This window comes from Sinohyriopsis cumingii, chromosome 4 (genome assembly GCF_028554795.1).
Source record: "Sinohyriopsis cumingii isolate HCF-2022 chromosome 4, ASM2855479v2, whole genome shotgun sequence".
Classification (NCBI taxonomy): domain Eukaryota; kingdom Metazoa; phylum Mollusca; class Bivalvia; order Unionida; family Unionidae; genus Sinohyriopsis; species Sinohyriopsis cumingii.
Window position 1 is genome coordinate 9,901,478 of NC_142964.1, and position 19,024 is coordinate 9,920,501.

A 19,024-nucleotide genomic window follows, 5' to 3' on the forward strand; every position below is an offset into this window, starting at 1 on the left:
TAATATTTGATGATGACTGTGCCATCAACGTTGACTCTGAAGCTGACATGCAATGCAGCATCTACAAGTTCTCGGATGCTTGCACAAATTTAAGCCTTGCAAGCAACGCAAAGAAGACTAAAGTAATGTATCAGCTAGCCCCAGGAAAACCGTATGCAGAACCAAACATTAGAGCCAAATGACAACTAACTCAGCGCAATGAACAGGTCAACTTATCTAAGTAGCAGTCTGTCCAGAACATCGATAGTGATGACAAAGTAAATGCCAGGATTGCAATGGACAGCGCAGCCTTCGGCAGAATGCATGCCAATGGCTGGAACAGAAGAGTCATTAGTTTACAGACAAAGCTGAAGGTGTAAAGAACGATAGTACTCCTTATGCTATGACACACCTACGAAACTGGACAGTGTACCAGCGACATGCAATGAACTTGAACCACTACCACACAAATTGCCTCATAAGACTCATCAACATCTATTGGGAAGACAAGATCCCATATACTGAGGTTTCATGCCCAAATATACCTGCCCAGTATCTGCACCATCCTGATGCAATCAGCATCGGTGGGCAAGCCATGTAGCTCGCATGCAAGACCACCAGCATTTTAAACAAAATCTCTATTATGGCCAGCTTGAAGAAGAAAAACGCAACAAAGGAGGCCAGACAAAAGCTATAAGAACACAATGAGGATATCAATGAATAATGTTAGTATTTACTATGACACATTGGAGCAAACTGCCCAGGACACGGACGTGTTGTGGTCCTCCATCGGTAAAGTTTTTTCAGCTTGCGAGGCCAATAGGCAGCCGCAGCAGAACAACGGAGGCAGGCCAGGACATCCCTAGCCAGTAGCCAAACGAACTGCTTTGCTGCCATCCCCTGTCCAAAATGCCATAGAATATTTAGGGCGCACATCGGCTTCTTGAGCCACCTACGTACCCACGGACCATTTGCTCCCGGAATAACACTGGATGGCTAAAGCTGTCCTCATCGACTCGATAGATTAACTCACACATGAAGTAATAGCTAACAATCTTTCATTTACAGGAAGGAACTATATGTGCAATGTATTTTATCATTATGGAATTCCCCAAGGAATAATTATGGATGAAGAAATGCAGAAGGCGAACCACGGTGTTTAATAAACAAAAAACATAAAACTTACTACTATAATTAAAGGTTTAGAGAATAAGGTTTGGTGACCCAGTATATAAATGTCATCATGCTTTGATTACTTATGCATCTTTTCACCCAGAAAATAACATAAAATATAAAAATATGGCTGTCAAAACACATTGATTTTAGCAGCTTTCTGATGATCAGGTGAAACACTAGCACATATTCATTGCACTTGTGGTGACTGCTGTTGTGAATTTTACTTACAAAATTGTATAGATAACGGTTTTTTCTCAGAGGAATAAATAAGGAAACATCTGTACGAGAATGGTGTTTTCCTTTCAGCGCAGCCTTTATTGTATTGTTTCAGCACAATACTAGCTAACATACGGTAAATCTTTAGCTCCTAACTACCAAGAAAAGATACCACAAGGAATTAAATTCCTCTGTTCACCACACCACCGTGTCATATACACCTGTAACAGCGAAGATTTATCAAACATTTGGATTCCAAACCTAACCCTAAAAATCATAATTGAACTGGGTATTTTCTTGTGTCCACTGAAGTGCAGGTTAAAGAAGATGACATTAATGCAGCGGTAAAAAATCTGAATAGAATGCTTGAGAGGACGTCAACATATTTTGGAGAAGCGATGACCTTTTCGAGGTAAATGATTATATTGTCATGACATTGAAAGATGCATTGTTACCTCCTTCGGTTAGAATCAAAAGAATTGAATAAGATATAACGATTGAGATCTTCGAGATCCGGGTCAAGTAATGCACGAAATTCGGGTGCCGATAATGTACAATTTCTGTTGTATGGAAATAAGTTTAAAATATAACTTGATTTCCATATGTAAGCATGACATTATATCATTATGCTCTTCCAGGGGATACCGGATTTCACATTACACTCTCGAAAGCCTTTTAAGGTTATAAGAGGTCGAAACCAAGACTAAGAACTGGCAAAATATGTGTTTACAATTTGATACATTTACCTCCAAATCAACTGCACCATCGGCAAATAGACATGGAATTAGTTCCATGTGAGAACGAATAAGGTGATCCTGACAAGATTTACAACACACTAAATATAAAATTAACAGTGACTACAAGAGATCAGCCAGACGGGCTTTACATTCAGAGTTTCCAATTCCGAAAATTGTTAATTATTTCTTTGATGATCAGCAAAAGTACACTACATTAGTAAATTAGTAAATTAAGTATTAAGAATCTTTACATCGACTACCATTGCGTGTGGCCTGATTTGACGAGCATTTACGATAAACTTTAGCATGGTAATGGTCTTAAATTAGCTACATTTCAACAAGGTATCCACTTTTAAATCAACTTAAATGAAATCTTGACAGTTACAAAAATTAGCTACATTTCAACAAGGTATCCACTTTTAAATCAACGTAAATGAAATCTTGACAGTTACAAAACATATATTTGAAATAGGCTCATGACATAATTTGTGCAGTGACTAACTACAGAAAATACGTAAAGTTTCAAAGACTATGATTACATAGACTTGTGTTGTCAACGCAGTTTACCGGTGAATCCAGACTTATGACTGATCATGGTTGCTAAAACACGGGAAAATGATCCTGATCAATCATGGAGATAAATTGGATAAGTGGGGTTTTTTTAATTAATGATATATATCACGGTACAATTACGTTAATTATCAATGATGACTGTGGCGATTTTGGCGATGTAAAACATAAAGCAACTAACCTAGGAAAATAAGGTTTAAGTGGTGAAAAATTTTTAATATCAGTATGAGTGATCGTATAAAAGTATAAGTTTGTAATCATATATTTTATAGAAACTACATTATGGTGGTCTCCTGTAGCAAGAACAAATACACTATATGTAAACAGAATTATGAAACATCCAGCTGAAATTAAACGATGAATTGCATCTTCTTTGAAAAGGAAGAAAAGTAGCAAACTTGTTCATGACACCTGCAGTTACTTCTCAATACACGTTAATAGTGACCGTTATGAAATCTATTTCTGTTGTAAAAGAATAAAAATCTGTAAACGGATTGATAGTTCAATTGTAAAACTGCCGGGAATCCTTTTATTCATTTATTAAATACCAAAGATGTTGACGCCTGGATAGTCACCAGTGTTGCACATAGCTTAATATTATCTTTCATCTCTTTCACCATTCATTCAACCTTCATGGAATAGAGTAGACTCAATGTATCACCACTTTATCTTTCAACCTAAATGGAAAAAAGTAGACTGTTTTTATCGCCATTTTTTCTTTCACCCTGAATGGAAAAGAGTAGAATCAGTCTAGGACTATTTTTTCTTTCATCCTGAATAGAAAAAGTAGACTCAATCTAGCACCTTTCAACCTGTATGGAATATAGTAGACTCATTGTATCACCATTTTCTCTTTCAACCTCGCTGGAAAAGTAGACTTGTCCTACACATGTTACGAGCCTATGCTCCTAAAACAAAATAACAGAAGAGAGTGAACATAGCAAGATTTGTAAAATTCAGCAAATAATTTATTTCTCTAGAATACAAAGTGAAAATGAATAAAGAACATACGGTATTGCGAATTAAATCCCAAAATAATCCTAGAATTACATAAATAATTCCTACAAATGAAGGTTCTGGATAAACTTTAGTAGACATCCTAATTAAATATGTTGCTGAAGGTGTTGATACGCTGTGGTGACCTGTATAATGCTGATGTGTCAACAAGCTTTTGTTGGATCACATTAATACAGTCCAAAAATATATCTTTATTTGAAATCTCAGTATAAAGTCAAGCCTCTATTTCTAAGAATGTTATAAGAGGACTTTGATATTTCCAGAGAAAAAATTATTTTAATAATTCAACATCAAATAATGAAAACAACAATAACTTGATTCTCTTCGCAGGCTAAAGCACAGAATGATATTTCCAGTAACAACATTAGATAGTATTCCACTTGAAATCAGGTTAAAATTAACATTTTCTCAATAAAAAAAATTATTACCTAATGGAAAATTACCTTCTAGAAAGTTCCTAATGTCCATGAAATACATTGATAGTTATAATTAGAAAGTCTCTTACTAAAATTATAATATGTAACCTTAACAATGTGAGGTACCCCGGGTAAATTGTTGGGAAATTCCAATACCCTATACGCAGACCAAACTGAACATATCTGCGACTATTAATAATGATCCTGATATTAAACCCATACACATAAGAAATAGTTTAGCTATGCATTCGTTATTTACAGAATAAAATAATTAAAAAAATCAATAATTCAGGTCAGGTAGAAAATAAACTTGACTTTGGACAAGGTTAAGTCCAGCTTAAAATGTTACATTAAAATAGCATATATTTAATTTTTTTAAATAAAATAAAACCTACCAATCAATACAACATTAATATACATAACACACCATTTTCACCTTTCATGGAAAAGAGTAGATTCATTCCATCACTACTTCATCTTTAGGCCTGAATGGAAAAGAGTAGACTCATTCTGTCACTGCTTCATCTTTAGGCCTGAATGTAAAAGAGTAGACTCATTCTGTCACTGCTTCATCTTTCGGCCTGCATGGAAAAGAGTAGACTCATTTTGTCACTACTTCATCTTTCGGCCTGCATGGAAAATAGTTGACTCATTCTATCACAACTACATCTTTAGATTTATTCTAGAACACTCATTCTAGCACCATTTTCTCTTTCAACCTGAATGAAAACGTGTAGACTTATTATACTTCCTTTTTCTCTTGTAAATTTGCTCTAATAAAATGCATCAGTTTTTCATTTTGACATCTCTAACACTGTAAACCGGCAACAAAGCTATTTGGCTGATTTGGTTTCTCTTTTTCAGGCAGTTGAACACCAACATTGTTTTTTATTGTTGTTGTTTGCGAATAAGAGATAATTTTGATCTTTGGTGTAATTTTTTCGTCTGCATATATATTTACTGTTGCTCTTTTCTGTATACCGAATACATCGTTTAGCATAAAAATAATAATAATAATAATAATAATAATAATAATAATAATGATATTTGTTCTTTTAACATCGGCACAATCAAGGAAAGTAACAATTCAAGGACTAACACGATGACACTCAAAATAATAATAATAATAATAATAAATAATAGTATAGAATGTGATGAATGTAGATCAAAATTATGTGCGTGATTATTACTACTTCTCCTCAAGCAAGTATTGGACTTGTTGTAATTGGCATTGCAGTAATCGTTTAAGGTAAATTAGCATTTATCAAGTTATTGTACATGGAACATTTAACGACACCGTGAAAGTGATCTTCTATAGCTGCACAAAGAGGACACAGTCGTTCAACATAGAAGATATTGAAAATCCTACCTACATATACCGTTATATACATATACACTATACGAAGAGTTTATACAATCTCTACAGTGTTGACAATTCCATTTTTTGATCATAATATAAAATCTTATTATGTTAATTGAATTTAAAGCTTCGTTTTGTTCTTGTGGAAACGTATTTTTTATCATGGGTGTTTAGATACAATGAATCAGATATTCTCATCACCCAATAGTCGATTCACCCAAACGTATCCCATTCCGTTCGGAAACAATAGATGTTTAACTTGATTTTACCAACACTGACAGTGTTCGTCACAAGTGAATTGTAGATAATAGCTTGGTTTTCGAAACTATCATCAATCAGCTTTAGTACCTGAACCTGAAGCCAAGAATTATACTGTCTTACTACTTCCATTGAATTCGTATCACATTCATTTTAGATAAAATATTTTAGTACGCATTTCGCAATGCCAAAAGTATATTTATGAAATTACGTATGTACAGCTTCTATGTCATTTATTTTGTAAAAGAAAAACTCTAACACGTAATTCAATACTGGCGCTATCAAATATTAGGAATAAAGCTTTTGTAGACAGTTTACCTGAACGTTTGAATCTAGTCTTCGGAGAATAATGTACCTTTGCTGCTTGTATTCCACAAGTCTTTTGAATTATATACCATGGTTGTTTAGAAGAGAATGCACGACCAATATATGTGTATAGTAAGAGGGCGTCTGTATCGGAATATAGCCAAAATGACAACTTTCATACCAGCTCGCATATCCTCTCAAATAACCTCCATATCGAAAACTTATCATTTTAGTCTTCATATGTTTATCTTTTGTTTCCAGTATTCTTTCAATTAATTTTGAGTTGAATAGTGGTTTCGGCAAAAGCAAACAAGACATCTGCATACAACAGCGCAAACAACTAAGCACATTTTAATGTTATACTTATATGCTGGTCACAAATGTATCTTTAAGTCATTTAAAAACAAAAAAAATAAAGGGTGATTAAACACAATTATGCCTGACCCCAACAGAACAGTTACATTTTTTTCTGTCAAGCCATTTGGAGTTTTCACACAAACTTTAACATTTGATGTTGAATGTGGTAACATTCCACTTTTATTATGTTCATTTACTTTTAAGAGTAAAGTAAGTTCCAATCAATATGGTCAGACACTGTTGCATGATCAACAAGAAGGGCATAAAATCTACCTTTGTGTTTTCTCAAATATTTACATAAATCAAAGTTATCAATATATATATATATATATATATATATATATATATATATATATATATATATATATATATATATATATATATATATATATATATATATATATATATATATATATATATATATATATTATCCATAGTTAAGTATCCACTTGTAAAACCATCTTCTTTATCACTTCATATATCATTTTCACTGATCCAATTAACTGATTTTTCATTTACAATACAATTATATAGGCGGGGACTGGTAAAAGACTAATCTCTCAACAGTGTTCAACCATATTAATATTCACTTTTTATGAGTGGTTGTTATAACATTTGCTGTCAATCACTGAGGAACGTATCATAGATTAAATCATTTACTAAAAAATAACCTTAAAATACTTTCCGTTATCTTTCCAATTTCCTTGAAAACAATTACTCACAATCGTCAGAAATAAACCAGATGTTCCCGACTTTACACATTTTATAACGTTTTGCACTACTTATTCTGTTATTTTACGGTCCAGATATTTATTTGGGTGTTAAGTGTTTTCGTTTAACCTGAACTTTGTTCTACCCTATGATGTATATCAAATAATTCTGAGAAGTACTTATACCATCCGGAGCGATTTGTTCTTTCAATCAGCATGGTATATTGAACATTTTAAAAGTTTCCATTAACGTTTCGTATCTTTGTCTAAGATTTGTTTTTAAAGATTTGACATTTTTTATGTTGTGTACAGGTTGCGTTTATTTCTTGCTAGACACTTTTTATGTAGCTTTATGGGGCTTGTATAGTGACAAATGAACTATCATATTATTGTTTCCAAATACATCTTGTGCACTGTGCTTTGCTGGTTTACAGTCTTCCTCGTACCAGAGTTAATCTTGGCTGAACTTCAGTCACCTCTTTAGCTGGTGTTATTATCTACTTTCATCAGACTCTATTGATTAACAATGCACTCCATTTAAGAATATAATGCAGTGTTGATATGTTGATGATCTAACATTATTTTCTTAAGTGAGTAACTGACGCTTTGAACTAAATTATTTTTCATTCCAAACATATAAATGTCTTGGAGAAATAAATTCATTATTGTCAACCGTGATTGAAATGGAATCTACTAGAATCAAATGAAACTGTATTGGTTGGTGATTGAATCAAATCCCATTACCAATCCTGGAAATGGTTATTCATGCAAAAATAATTGATTTAAATGTAAGCAGTCAATGGTGTCGATGAGTTTTCTTGTGTACGTGTTCAGTTTCCAATGCTTGTAGCATCCCCACATACACAATTTACAATCCTCATCCCATTTTGCTGTCATAGTGATTTAACTCTTCCCTGTCCAAGTCAACCCTTCCTCATGTTTCTATAGTTTCCAAATTGGCCATAGCCTTATCAGGGAAATATGTATAATATATAATAAAGTTGGGTCCTTTGGAGGTATAAGGAATACAATTTCCACCAATAATAAAAGTGATTTGATTACATCACTCACTTAATGTACAGATTCGTCTTCAGTTACGGTAAGGAAATCTTCCTAATCACGTATCGACGAGTGTTCAGACACCATTTATGCTACACCAAAATTTACGTTTTGCTGAAGGGTTTTACACAAAGTGAAACGTTTTCAGCCAGACGATGTTGTTTGATTTATTCTCGAGTTGATAAGTGTTGAAATTATGCTTTACATGTTTCTTTACATTCACAGCATTGCATCCAGAATAACGTTTTGCATTAAAATAAGCTCTTTATCTCAGTCACTTATGTAACCAGTGAAATAATTTATATTGTTTTTATCTTAAGCCCAAATATCCAACAGTGCATAACTGTTATATGTACGCATAAAACTCTAACCACATCAATGTAGTCCACATTAAACAGGTCACCAAATACGTTTCTTGTCAAACCTGAAATATGCCGGATATAGAGCTTAATTTCACTATTCTTCTGTGCAACGTTTTCCACATGCAAAAATTGGCCTCGATCAGAACAATTGTTATCATTTACACGTATATATCATGCAGTGCAAAATTAAAAACATATTATGTTTAATTTATAACAACTCTATCATATTTCAAGAAAGCGGGTTTACCATCTCGGAGTGCCTGGTTGAAGAAATGTAGTCTTTATAAGCAATGATACGCTATCCATGAACCTCAAAAACATCTTGAGCCTCCTTTTTTCTATTCTTCCCGTGTCTTGTTACGTCCTCTCTCTGTAACTTGTAAATTGCAACACGATTGGTGGTTGTAATCAGATTTGTGTTATATATGTTATGTGTTATTCATGTTTACATATGTGTTTGTATGTGTTATGTATGTTTACATATGTGTTATGTATGTTTACATATGTGTTATGTATGTGTTGTGTATGTTTACATATGTCTTATATATATGTTATGTATGTTATGCGTTATGTATGTCTACATATGTGTTATGTATGTTTAATTTGCATTTATTAGCTGTTTTTTCTCCATGATTATAGGGTATGTAAAATTGTATTTTGGACATGACCTTGTCCAAAATTAAGTGCATTGTGCACCTGACTAGGGACATTGAAGTTTTTATTATTTTGTAAACAATTAATACATACTTGATATTTCTGTAGGAGTGTCGGTTACAAAATAGGATCATTATCAATAAAGTACACCTGTTTATTTCGGTCTGGGTCAAGGACAACGGAATTCCACCATGAAGAACCTATTGTATCTAATGTTTCTCGTGTTCTTTATTATAATTTTAATAACAGATTTTATCTGTTTACAACTGAGAATTGTCAAGAAATGAACTTTGGACCTACATCCTAGTCATAATTCTGTGTCTTATAGCTTTTTTTATATAATATTGTTTACATTAAATATTATTCGTTATTGCGAGAACTTTAGTAACAGAATCACATTTATTGGTGTGTTCAGTTTTTAATTTAGGTGGTACTGTTTACTCAAATTATTGTTCTTTGTAATTATAAAATGCTCCATAATATTCTTAAACAAAAACATTGATCACACTTCAGGACACTGGTACATTAGTACATTCAAGACTACAGACACATAAACACCTTCAGAGCTGGATCTTATTTCGAACACCACTGAAATTAATTTATTTGCTATATTCATTATGATTGGTGATGGAACATTTTAGACTATATCGGATATAATTTGCAATACTGTAAGTTCTTTAAAACATTTCACTTTGTAATCTAGGGAAATAAATTTTTTGTTGATCCTTGCTACTTGCTGTTACTTAGTTTAACACCACAGAGTCGTAATATATGTTAGAGTTGAACATTTGCGAATATTCTTTTGTTACAGCTTGTAGCGTTGTTTATCAAATCGATCAAAACTATCAAACTAATTATAAGGATAGATGTTCTCGTGCGGGAAATTAGTTTGCATGTTTTGAAAATGTATCGTTATATCGGTCTCTGTAGTTTGGTTGTCGATTAGCTCAAAAACTGGCCAATTAAACGAAATAAATAAAAAAACAATCTAATTGTGAATTTGACATGCTTTATTTTGTTTTTATATCGATTCAACTATAATGTCCCTGCTAAAAATATGTATTTTTCGCCTCTGTTTGGAATACTCTTTAATTTCATCTTCAGGAACTTAATTCATCAACTCTTTGATAACGCTTGTGTTATGCAGACCTCTTTATTTTCTAATTAAGTGTCCATGGTCTCTAACCTTGTTCCTAAAAATAACATTTTATCATATTTGTCGCAACTGTTATTAATCTGAAACGTATTTTATTATGTTATATAAATTGCTTTGAATCAGCAGGTGTTATCTCATCGTAGACAGGTTATGTAATTCTAGCTAAGCGGTTGTCAAACTCCTGAATGCAATGCATATCTCTATAAACAATTGGTCAGTGGTATTTATGAATTTACTTGAGGTACAACAAAACCCTAATGGATTTTTTGGATGTTTGTATCGTATACAGTATAACTGATCAATCAAAATACCTGATCAAGAATCCTGCGTGTCCTCTCATTGGTAAATGTGGCAACCTAAATCACATCCTGACAGCATGCCAGACGATGCTTATGCAAGGTCGCTAAAGATGGAGACACTAAAGGGTCCTCCGAAAGACATTTTGGAGAAGGACATAAGGTAGAGAATGCCAATACCGATCACCAGGTTAAGACTAAAACACATTGGCAAAGAGGGATGGACCAATAATACCACCCGCTCAATGCCATTAATAATAATAATAATAATAATAATAATAATAATAATAATGATGATGATAATAATAATAATAATGTTTGTTTTGTAAATCAGGCCACTTTATGCGGTACAAAAAGATGTTTCAGTGCGTAACAAAAGAACATTGTATAGTGTTATACGTGAAAGTAATCATTATCGCATTTTTCGAATTGGGTGAGATACAAGTACATATTATATATCATATCGAAAATAATTTAAAGAGAACCCTAACACCTGCATGGAGCGAGTTTTGTGATATTGATCTAGAGTCATATGTAGCAGGAGTCAATGATGAAACGGCTTCTCTAATCTTTAAAGCTCTTATAGTAAAACAGTGCTAAATTAATCATCAGAATTATAATAGTATCATTCTGTGTAAAAGTCTTAAATGTCTCTGAAGTTTTATTTTTACATACAAAGGTGGGTAAATATTTTCTTCGTAATTCTCCATATAAAGCAGTGATAAAATGGAATTCATTTTTGATTATAAACTAAATACTTTGTATCTTCCCATGTTACCACTGACTGGCAAGTTCCCCACTCAGTGCATAGTGATCATATAAACTTCGCTATCTCCTAACAATTCTAGATATCAAGTGAATTCTGTTCCCTATGACCAATAAAAACGCAATATTTCCGTCTCAGGCTGAACAAACGAAGAAATGTATTTTCATCATTTATGTACTGAGTACTCCAAATATTACCAAATCCAAAGGTAAATAGAAGTTTTTATCATTCTTAACCCAGCAATCACTATCCCCCCACTCTTAACTTTAAATTGTAAGATTGTTTATGATGTCTGTCTTCTGTCATTTTTAGAGTTCTTAGCCAATATTTCAAGATGTGTTTATATCCTATATTCTGCATACTTATTCTTTCTAATTCATTATATATGAAAGCATTTGGGGCAGACTGAGATGTACCAAGAATATATTTACAAAATGACAAATGAGTTTATACAAAAGCACCAGTATCATATATATATATATATACAAGAGAACAAATTTAAATATTTTCTTATAAATATCTAGTACATTTCATGCGTGCAAAACGTTCGGGAAAATAATGGTTTTTTACGCAATCTAGTTGGTAAACCAATAATTCAAGCGGAAAAGCACAATTCGTTAGTTTCTTACAAAAAAAAGGCAACTAAACATTTCTTTTATTTTCATCTGATCTTTCCATCAAATTCATATTCCGTTTGATGGATTAATAAACTGTTATTGTGTGAATGATTTAGGACGGATTAAACTGCGTATACCCACTATATCTTGGTTTGCTTATGTCCATCCGTCCTGATTGTTAGCACGATTGCGCAACGACCACTCAATATCAACAAATGAAACTTTTCTGGCATATTTGTATCCATATGTATTTTGATGTGATTAGATTCACAGACTATAATCGCATTTTTTCGAACTTCTTTTTTAAAACGTATTTCTGAAAGCTTTTCGAAAAGTATTGTTCGCACGATGAATCAAATCCACTTAAGGTAGACACATAAAACTGGGTAAGCTTATTTGTATTATTATGTAGATGGTTAGATTCTCAAGCCTTCAACCATTTTCATTTTTCGAAATTTATTTTTAACTTTCCTGTCAAAAACATTATTAGCACGATTAGAAAAGAGAAACTTCATAGGCTTATTCGTATTTATATATAAGTAACCTAATATTATTTTCAGGCGATTAAATGAATTTTTATATTTTCACACATTTTCTAACATTTGTGATTTTGGCTTTGTTTGATGAAAATTATGTTAGCACGAATAGTCAAAATACACTTTATAAGGGCTGCTTTGATTACACGTTATTTGTTCAACAAAACAACCTCACATACATTTAAACATAACGCAATATCCATGGGTTGAGAGGGGGTGGGAATTCGGAGGAAAGATGAAAGGTTATCAAAAAGCAAATTTGTATCTTATTAGTACGTGGTCTTTTGGGTTTGCAGTTGTGCCTTGAGGGCATATGTGTTGCACAAGTACAAATCAATTTGAATAAGAGTTCGTGTTTGAATAGTACTGGCACACCGCACAGCTGCATTAAACAAATGACACTTTTAGAGTCCATACGTTGGATACAGACTGGGCATTGATAAGATGGAGTTTGTCGACTACCTCCATTAGACTGTATTGTGTTTGAACCAATGTGTCCAACCATGTGCAAATATTTTTAACTATGACCTGTTTCTACATAATTGTTTCTGCGACTTTCGTTTGGCATCATCAGATTGATCTGACAAGTAATGTTATCAATTCATTTCCCCCATGTATTCTTAGTAATCGATTATTTCCCCGATGTATTCTTCGTAATCGAGCAAACACGAATCAGCTCTCTCAGGGCAAACAAAGGAAGTATTTTCTCAGTTCTCCTATATTTTCCCTGACCTTTCTTCGAGCTTTTACACAAAAACGACATGACATGATCATTAAATCAGTGGCAGCCAAACCTACCTTATTAAGCAATGACCTTTAAAAAAATCTCGGTTACGAAAATAATGAGAAAATATTAATAAGTTATCTATCTTCAAATTCTTATTTGTTTGCACCATAAAGACTTTCCTGTGCAAGATTTGTCTCGCTGAACATTATTTGCAATCAAATATATAAATGCATGGTTGTTATATCCAAATTTTGAATCAATAATTCGTCAAAAACATGAAGAAGAATTTACAGTTTAATCGGATTCATCAAACTATTCAAGAAAGAAAAAACAAAGTATATATGATGGACACTCTGAAGCCAAGGAAAAAAACGACGACTCTCTATGCTTGGAACAATAATGATTAATGTAATTATCGCTAATTTAGGGCAGGTCTTCACAGCTGTTCAGATAAAGAAACCAGAAAAGGCATGTTAATCACCGTCTAACATGTAATTTGTGGGACTTTGGTGTCAAGTTTTTTTAATCCATTTTAATGTGCATATTTTTGGACAACCGTTTGGTTTATCATACGTGCATTTAAAAAATAACATTCAATATGGTGTTAACATAGCCAACATTTCTGGGGCCCAGAGTGGCCGGGTGGTCTAAAGCACTCACCGTTACGGATCACTGCCGTCTCACCTCTGTCTGCGTGGGTTGGAGTCTCGGACTCGGCCAATGTGGTTGCGTGAGCAAGCTTGCCAGTAGCTTCTCGTGGGTCGATGGTTCTTTCTGGGGTTTTCCGGGTTCTTCATCCACCATTTATACTGGCAGCCACGTATAGCCTATCATGTGCTGAAAAATGGCGTTAAACTCTGCAACAACCACAATTCTATGTTTTCGTTGGGTCCTCTGCAGGCGCGTCTATACCATGTGAGCCACGTAGCATAGCCCAGCAGACTTTCGCCACTTATACGGTCCGTGTTCACGTCAGCATTACTTTTTGTACCTATGTGGGTGTCATATCTATATTAGTACTTAATCTATTTCCCCTTTTTGTTTTTGTCTTAGTGTATTGGAGAAAATAAATTGGTAGGCTATTTGCTGTATATACAAAAAATTAAGGGCAGCCCCTTCCCCTCTCCATATGTTTTGTATTTTTTCCTGGTATACGAGTGTCCCTTTTGGTGCCATCATATGTGTATTGATTTAGATATTAGTAATATGTCAGGTATAGTGTTCAGTTTGAAAAGGATTCGGTTCGGACATGTAGGAGTGGGATTTCCAGTACAAAGTTGCTCCCCTAATGGGCCAGGCCTATGGACTCCTCCCCTTACAGGTAATGTGATTATGCTTAGCGACATTAGTTTCCATGCATCTATATTTGCTCCAGCTTTTCACAATATGTTTGTATAGTATTCTACTATATCGTATTTCCCAAAACTTATCCCTAGGGCTTTAAACATTTCTTTGATAAGATGATGTGGGAGTCCTTGGTGATTCCATCTCCAGTTTTCTTACGGAAGTATATCTGTTTGTCGTGGTTGATTTTTCTGTACCTAGATGCTTTCCCCAAATCGCAAACTACAATTTCTAGGTGTTTAAAGGAATTCTGATTGGTTATAGAGTTAGTACATTCATCAGCGTGTGTTTAGCATTTTTAACTCTTATTTAAGATGGGGCATTTTTCCATTTCATGTTTCCATTATTTCTAATCTTGGAGCGTACGACTTTAATTGCTGCTAAGTAGAATGGCATTGACCGGGGGAGCATTCCTGTCTGACCAACCATCCTATTGGAAACTTTATATTTTTCACCATTCACCAGTACTTTCGAGAATATGTTCGTATACAGTAATTCAGTCCATCTTCGGAAAATGTCTCCGTTACCATAATTTCTAATATTGCTTCTATCTAATCAGTCTAAGCATTTTTCTTGATCAAATAATATCATTGCTCTTTCTTTTCCCTTTTTATAAGTAGTCGATTGCAGTCTATATTTTTGCAATGTTGTTTGATCTCTCCCTTTTTCTACACAGCTTTGATTCACACGTATTATCTCTGCCATGCCTTCTGTCACTCTTTCCGCCATAATTCTTCTTAAAGTTTATAATCCACATTCAGAAGCGATATAGGTCTCCAATTTTTAAGGTTATCTTGATCTCCTGTCCTTTTGTATAAAATTGTTATAACCCATTCCCGCCAGTAAAATTTTGGGTCCTGTCTTGACCCCTCCTTAATTCTTTTTCTACTTTAAATGTACCAGTATGGTATAGAAGATTGGACTAGGTCCGTATATATGATCCGAAAATTTTTTATACATATATCCTTTCCATAATATAAAAGTATGTTATGATGCATAGATTCTAATATCGGTGATAATTCTACATATGCAAAAAAAAGTCTGATTCCAAGAGTAGACCGTCGGACACTGGCGATTTCCCTTTGCCCCGTTTCTTAATGGTTTCTTCAATTTCTAATCCTGGTATGTATCCTTCCCATCTATTTGTTTTGGTCCTCCTTTATTTACGGAAATTGGGCTTCTTTGATATACTTCTCTATTTCCTCGATGTTTATATTCTGGGTTGGGTATAGTTCATTATAGAATTAGTGTACTTGTTCTAGGATCGTGAAATTTTCCGTATAAATAGTATCCCCTTCTTTAAAAAAAATGGTGGGTCCTGTCTTGACCCCTCCTTAATTCTTTCTACTTTAAAGATACCAGTATAGTTTAGAAGATCGGACTATGTCCGTCCATACGATCCACAATTTTTTTTTCCATATATCCTTTCCACAATGACTGAACTATTTTATTTATTTATTTATTTATTCATTTATTTATTTATTTATTTATTTTGCATTTTTTATATGGCATTCTTTTTTCTGTATATGTCTTTAAGCATTTATTTTTAAACAAACGTGTATCTACTGACAAAAGTAGCACATTCTGTTAGAAGGGGAAAGTATAAAGACCGCCTTATTTACAATGCTGGATGGATATGGTAAACGGGAAATAACTCTATCTCAATCCTGCGCTAATAACTACAAAGGACAGTTTTTATACCTAAACAACGTATAGTCGCATTTATGAATGAGTTCTCTCTATTATGTTTTTTTTAATTGTCTGAGACGTAAACATTAATGGTGAATAAAGCAAGTTACCCTTTCTTTATGATAAGTCTAAGAAAGTTCCATGTTAAAGTAGATATAGGTAGAACATTAATTTAAGCATTGCCATATACAAAAAAGTGTCGCACGCGCGCGCGCATGTGTGTGTGTGTCTGTGTACGTGTGTGCACTCGAGTTCAAGTACCTAATATTGTCATATTTATAAATTTCTCATTACAGTGTGCTTGTGTGTGTGTGTGTGTGTGTGTGTGTGTGTGTGTGTGTGTGTGTGTTTTCCCTAAATGGGATCACCTACTTGTTTAACCTTCACAACAACGCTTTATTCCTCTGACCAGTAGAACAGTAGATATGCTTTTAATTGAAATTTTTCTTTCTGTTTATGTTTTCTTTCCACTCACATATGATTACTTTGTTATAAATTTTTTCACTTATGTTTTGTACCATTTTGGTGTCCTTACACCGACATTTTCTATTGTACATTTTTACCAAAATGCCTTAAATGATTTTGTATATTTAGCAACAACAGCATGATCTCATGTGTATTTTGTCAGCGTATTTTATCTAAATTTAACATAGCAGACTAGGCTGGTGGACTATACAGTCTACAAGTATCTAGTTATAGGAAGGTACTTGTGAATGGTGTTATGTATATTTCATTTAATTATATCCGATTTAATATATATTTATTTCAGTTTAATTGTTTGTCAGTTTTTAAAAAAAAAAACTATTTTTCATTACATGATATTGCAATGTAAATTTATTCACTAGAGATTATACTTTGTTTAGAAAATAGTTTGACCTTGACTGTTTGTTTATAAACACCACGTTTTGATCTAAATCCTAACATTGTTTCAGAATTTGTAGCAATCTTCGTAAACATGTTCTATTTTATTTTAAAATGATTGGTTGTTTCCAAGGTCATGATGAGACTTTATCTTTAAGATGTAAACATTTTTGTTTTTATTTCTTAGAGTAAAAATGATTGGATTCGTCAGGGTCACACTGGGTAAACGTGATTTGTAACAAGTACATAACCCTCCATAAGATGATCACGTGACCCCTTGTTTACGTTTTAGAAAGACCGTATAACCCATGTTTTGGAGAATTATAATAAGTAGAAGCTGGGCTGTTAAACTGTTAGTTGTATGTTGTGCTGTTTGGAGTTATTTCAAATTACTTGGATTCAAAAGGATTAATTCTGTTATTTTTCTGGAAAATACGTGTGCTCATGTAATATTGTGGAACAAGAACAGATTGTTTATAAAATGTATTCAGCTATCAGAAACCGGAGTGATAATTCTTGTTTCTACAAGGAACTGTAGACTTTAACACTACAGATTGCAGCATACGTCATCGTCTTCCATCTTGGATTCTTCGTCGGGATTCGAACGTGAAATCAGTAGAACATTTTGTTATTAGGACTACTAAAATTATATTCTTGGATTATTCTTGGATTATTTTTGGATTTGATTCTATAAAATCGTACGTTCATATTTTTTCATTTTTACAGAATTTTTCCAGGGAAATAAATTATTGTATTTTTTCAAAGCTTGTTGTTTTCACTCTTTCTTGTCTTGCTGTTTATTCGAGCCTAAACAAGTGACATAAGAATGGATAGTGACATTAACATAGTTTTTATGAATTGTCAGGGATTAGGAAGGATACTAATAAAGGAATAGTGTTTCAAAAGTCAAACAAGCAGTATATTTATTTCAAGACACCCATGTTGCTAAAAAAAAATGAGAGACTTGAATAATGCCAATATGAGGGTATGAATCGGATTTCTAACTCACTGATTTTTATTTTTATTTTTTGTTGTTGTATTTTTAACTCACTTGGTCTTTTTAACTCACCGTCATAAAACTCAAGAGGATCAGCAATAATCCTAAATAACAATTTTCAGTTTGTTGTGTATAGAGTGAGTAGAGAAGAAACAGGAAATCAAATTATATTTTATATATAGATTCAGAACATGAGACTTGCACTTGTGATTATATATTGACCTATTAGATATAGACATGATTTCTATACAGAACTAAATGAAGATACAATTGAAACCTACAATAAATATATCATTATTGGTGTTAATTTTAATATGGTATTCTATCTTGAAATCGAAACCTATAAATTATACAACAGTAAATAATCCAGTGGAAAGGGTAGCAGATTAAGATTTATGTGTGACACGTGCCCCCTACGGAATTATTACTAAAGCCGGAAAAGGACGGACAATTTATAGGGTAAATAGCTTCGATCCCCCAGTCAGCAAAGCCAACGGTCTAGGTGTTAAAATATAAAATTAAGAAGGTGAAAGGTATAATAATTTAATAAACTATATCACAGTATTCCACAATTACAGGACAATTTTCAATGCAATTGCTTCCAATCAATCGACGATCTATCCAAATTGTCAATTATTTCATCCCGCGAAATTAATGGTGAGAGGGTTTCCTTCCCGTGTCCCTTCTCTGTTAGTCGTCTGTAACTTCCGCCTTGTATTCCTTTCCCGGCTGTCCTTGTCGGTACTTCCGGTACCCTCGTTTCCGTCTCCGGCCCTCCTTCCTCGCACAACATCCTATCTCTTCGTGCTCTCCACGTCTTCTCCTCTCTAATCTTCGGGTGGCATCCGTTCCCACCCG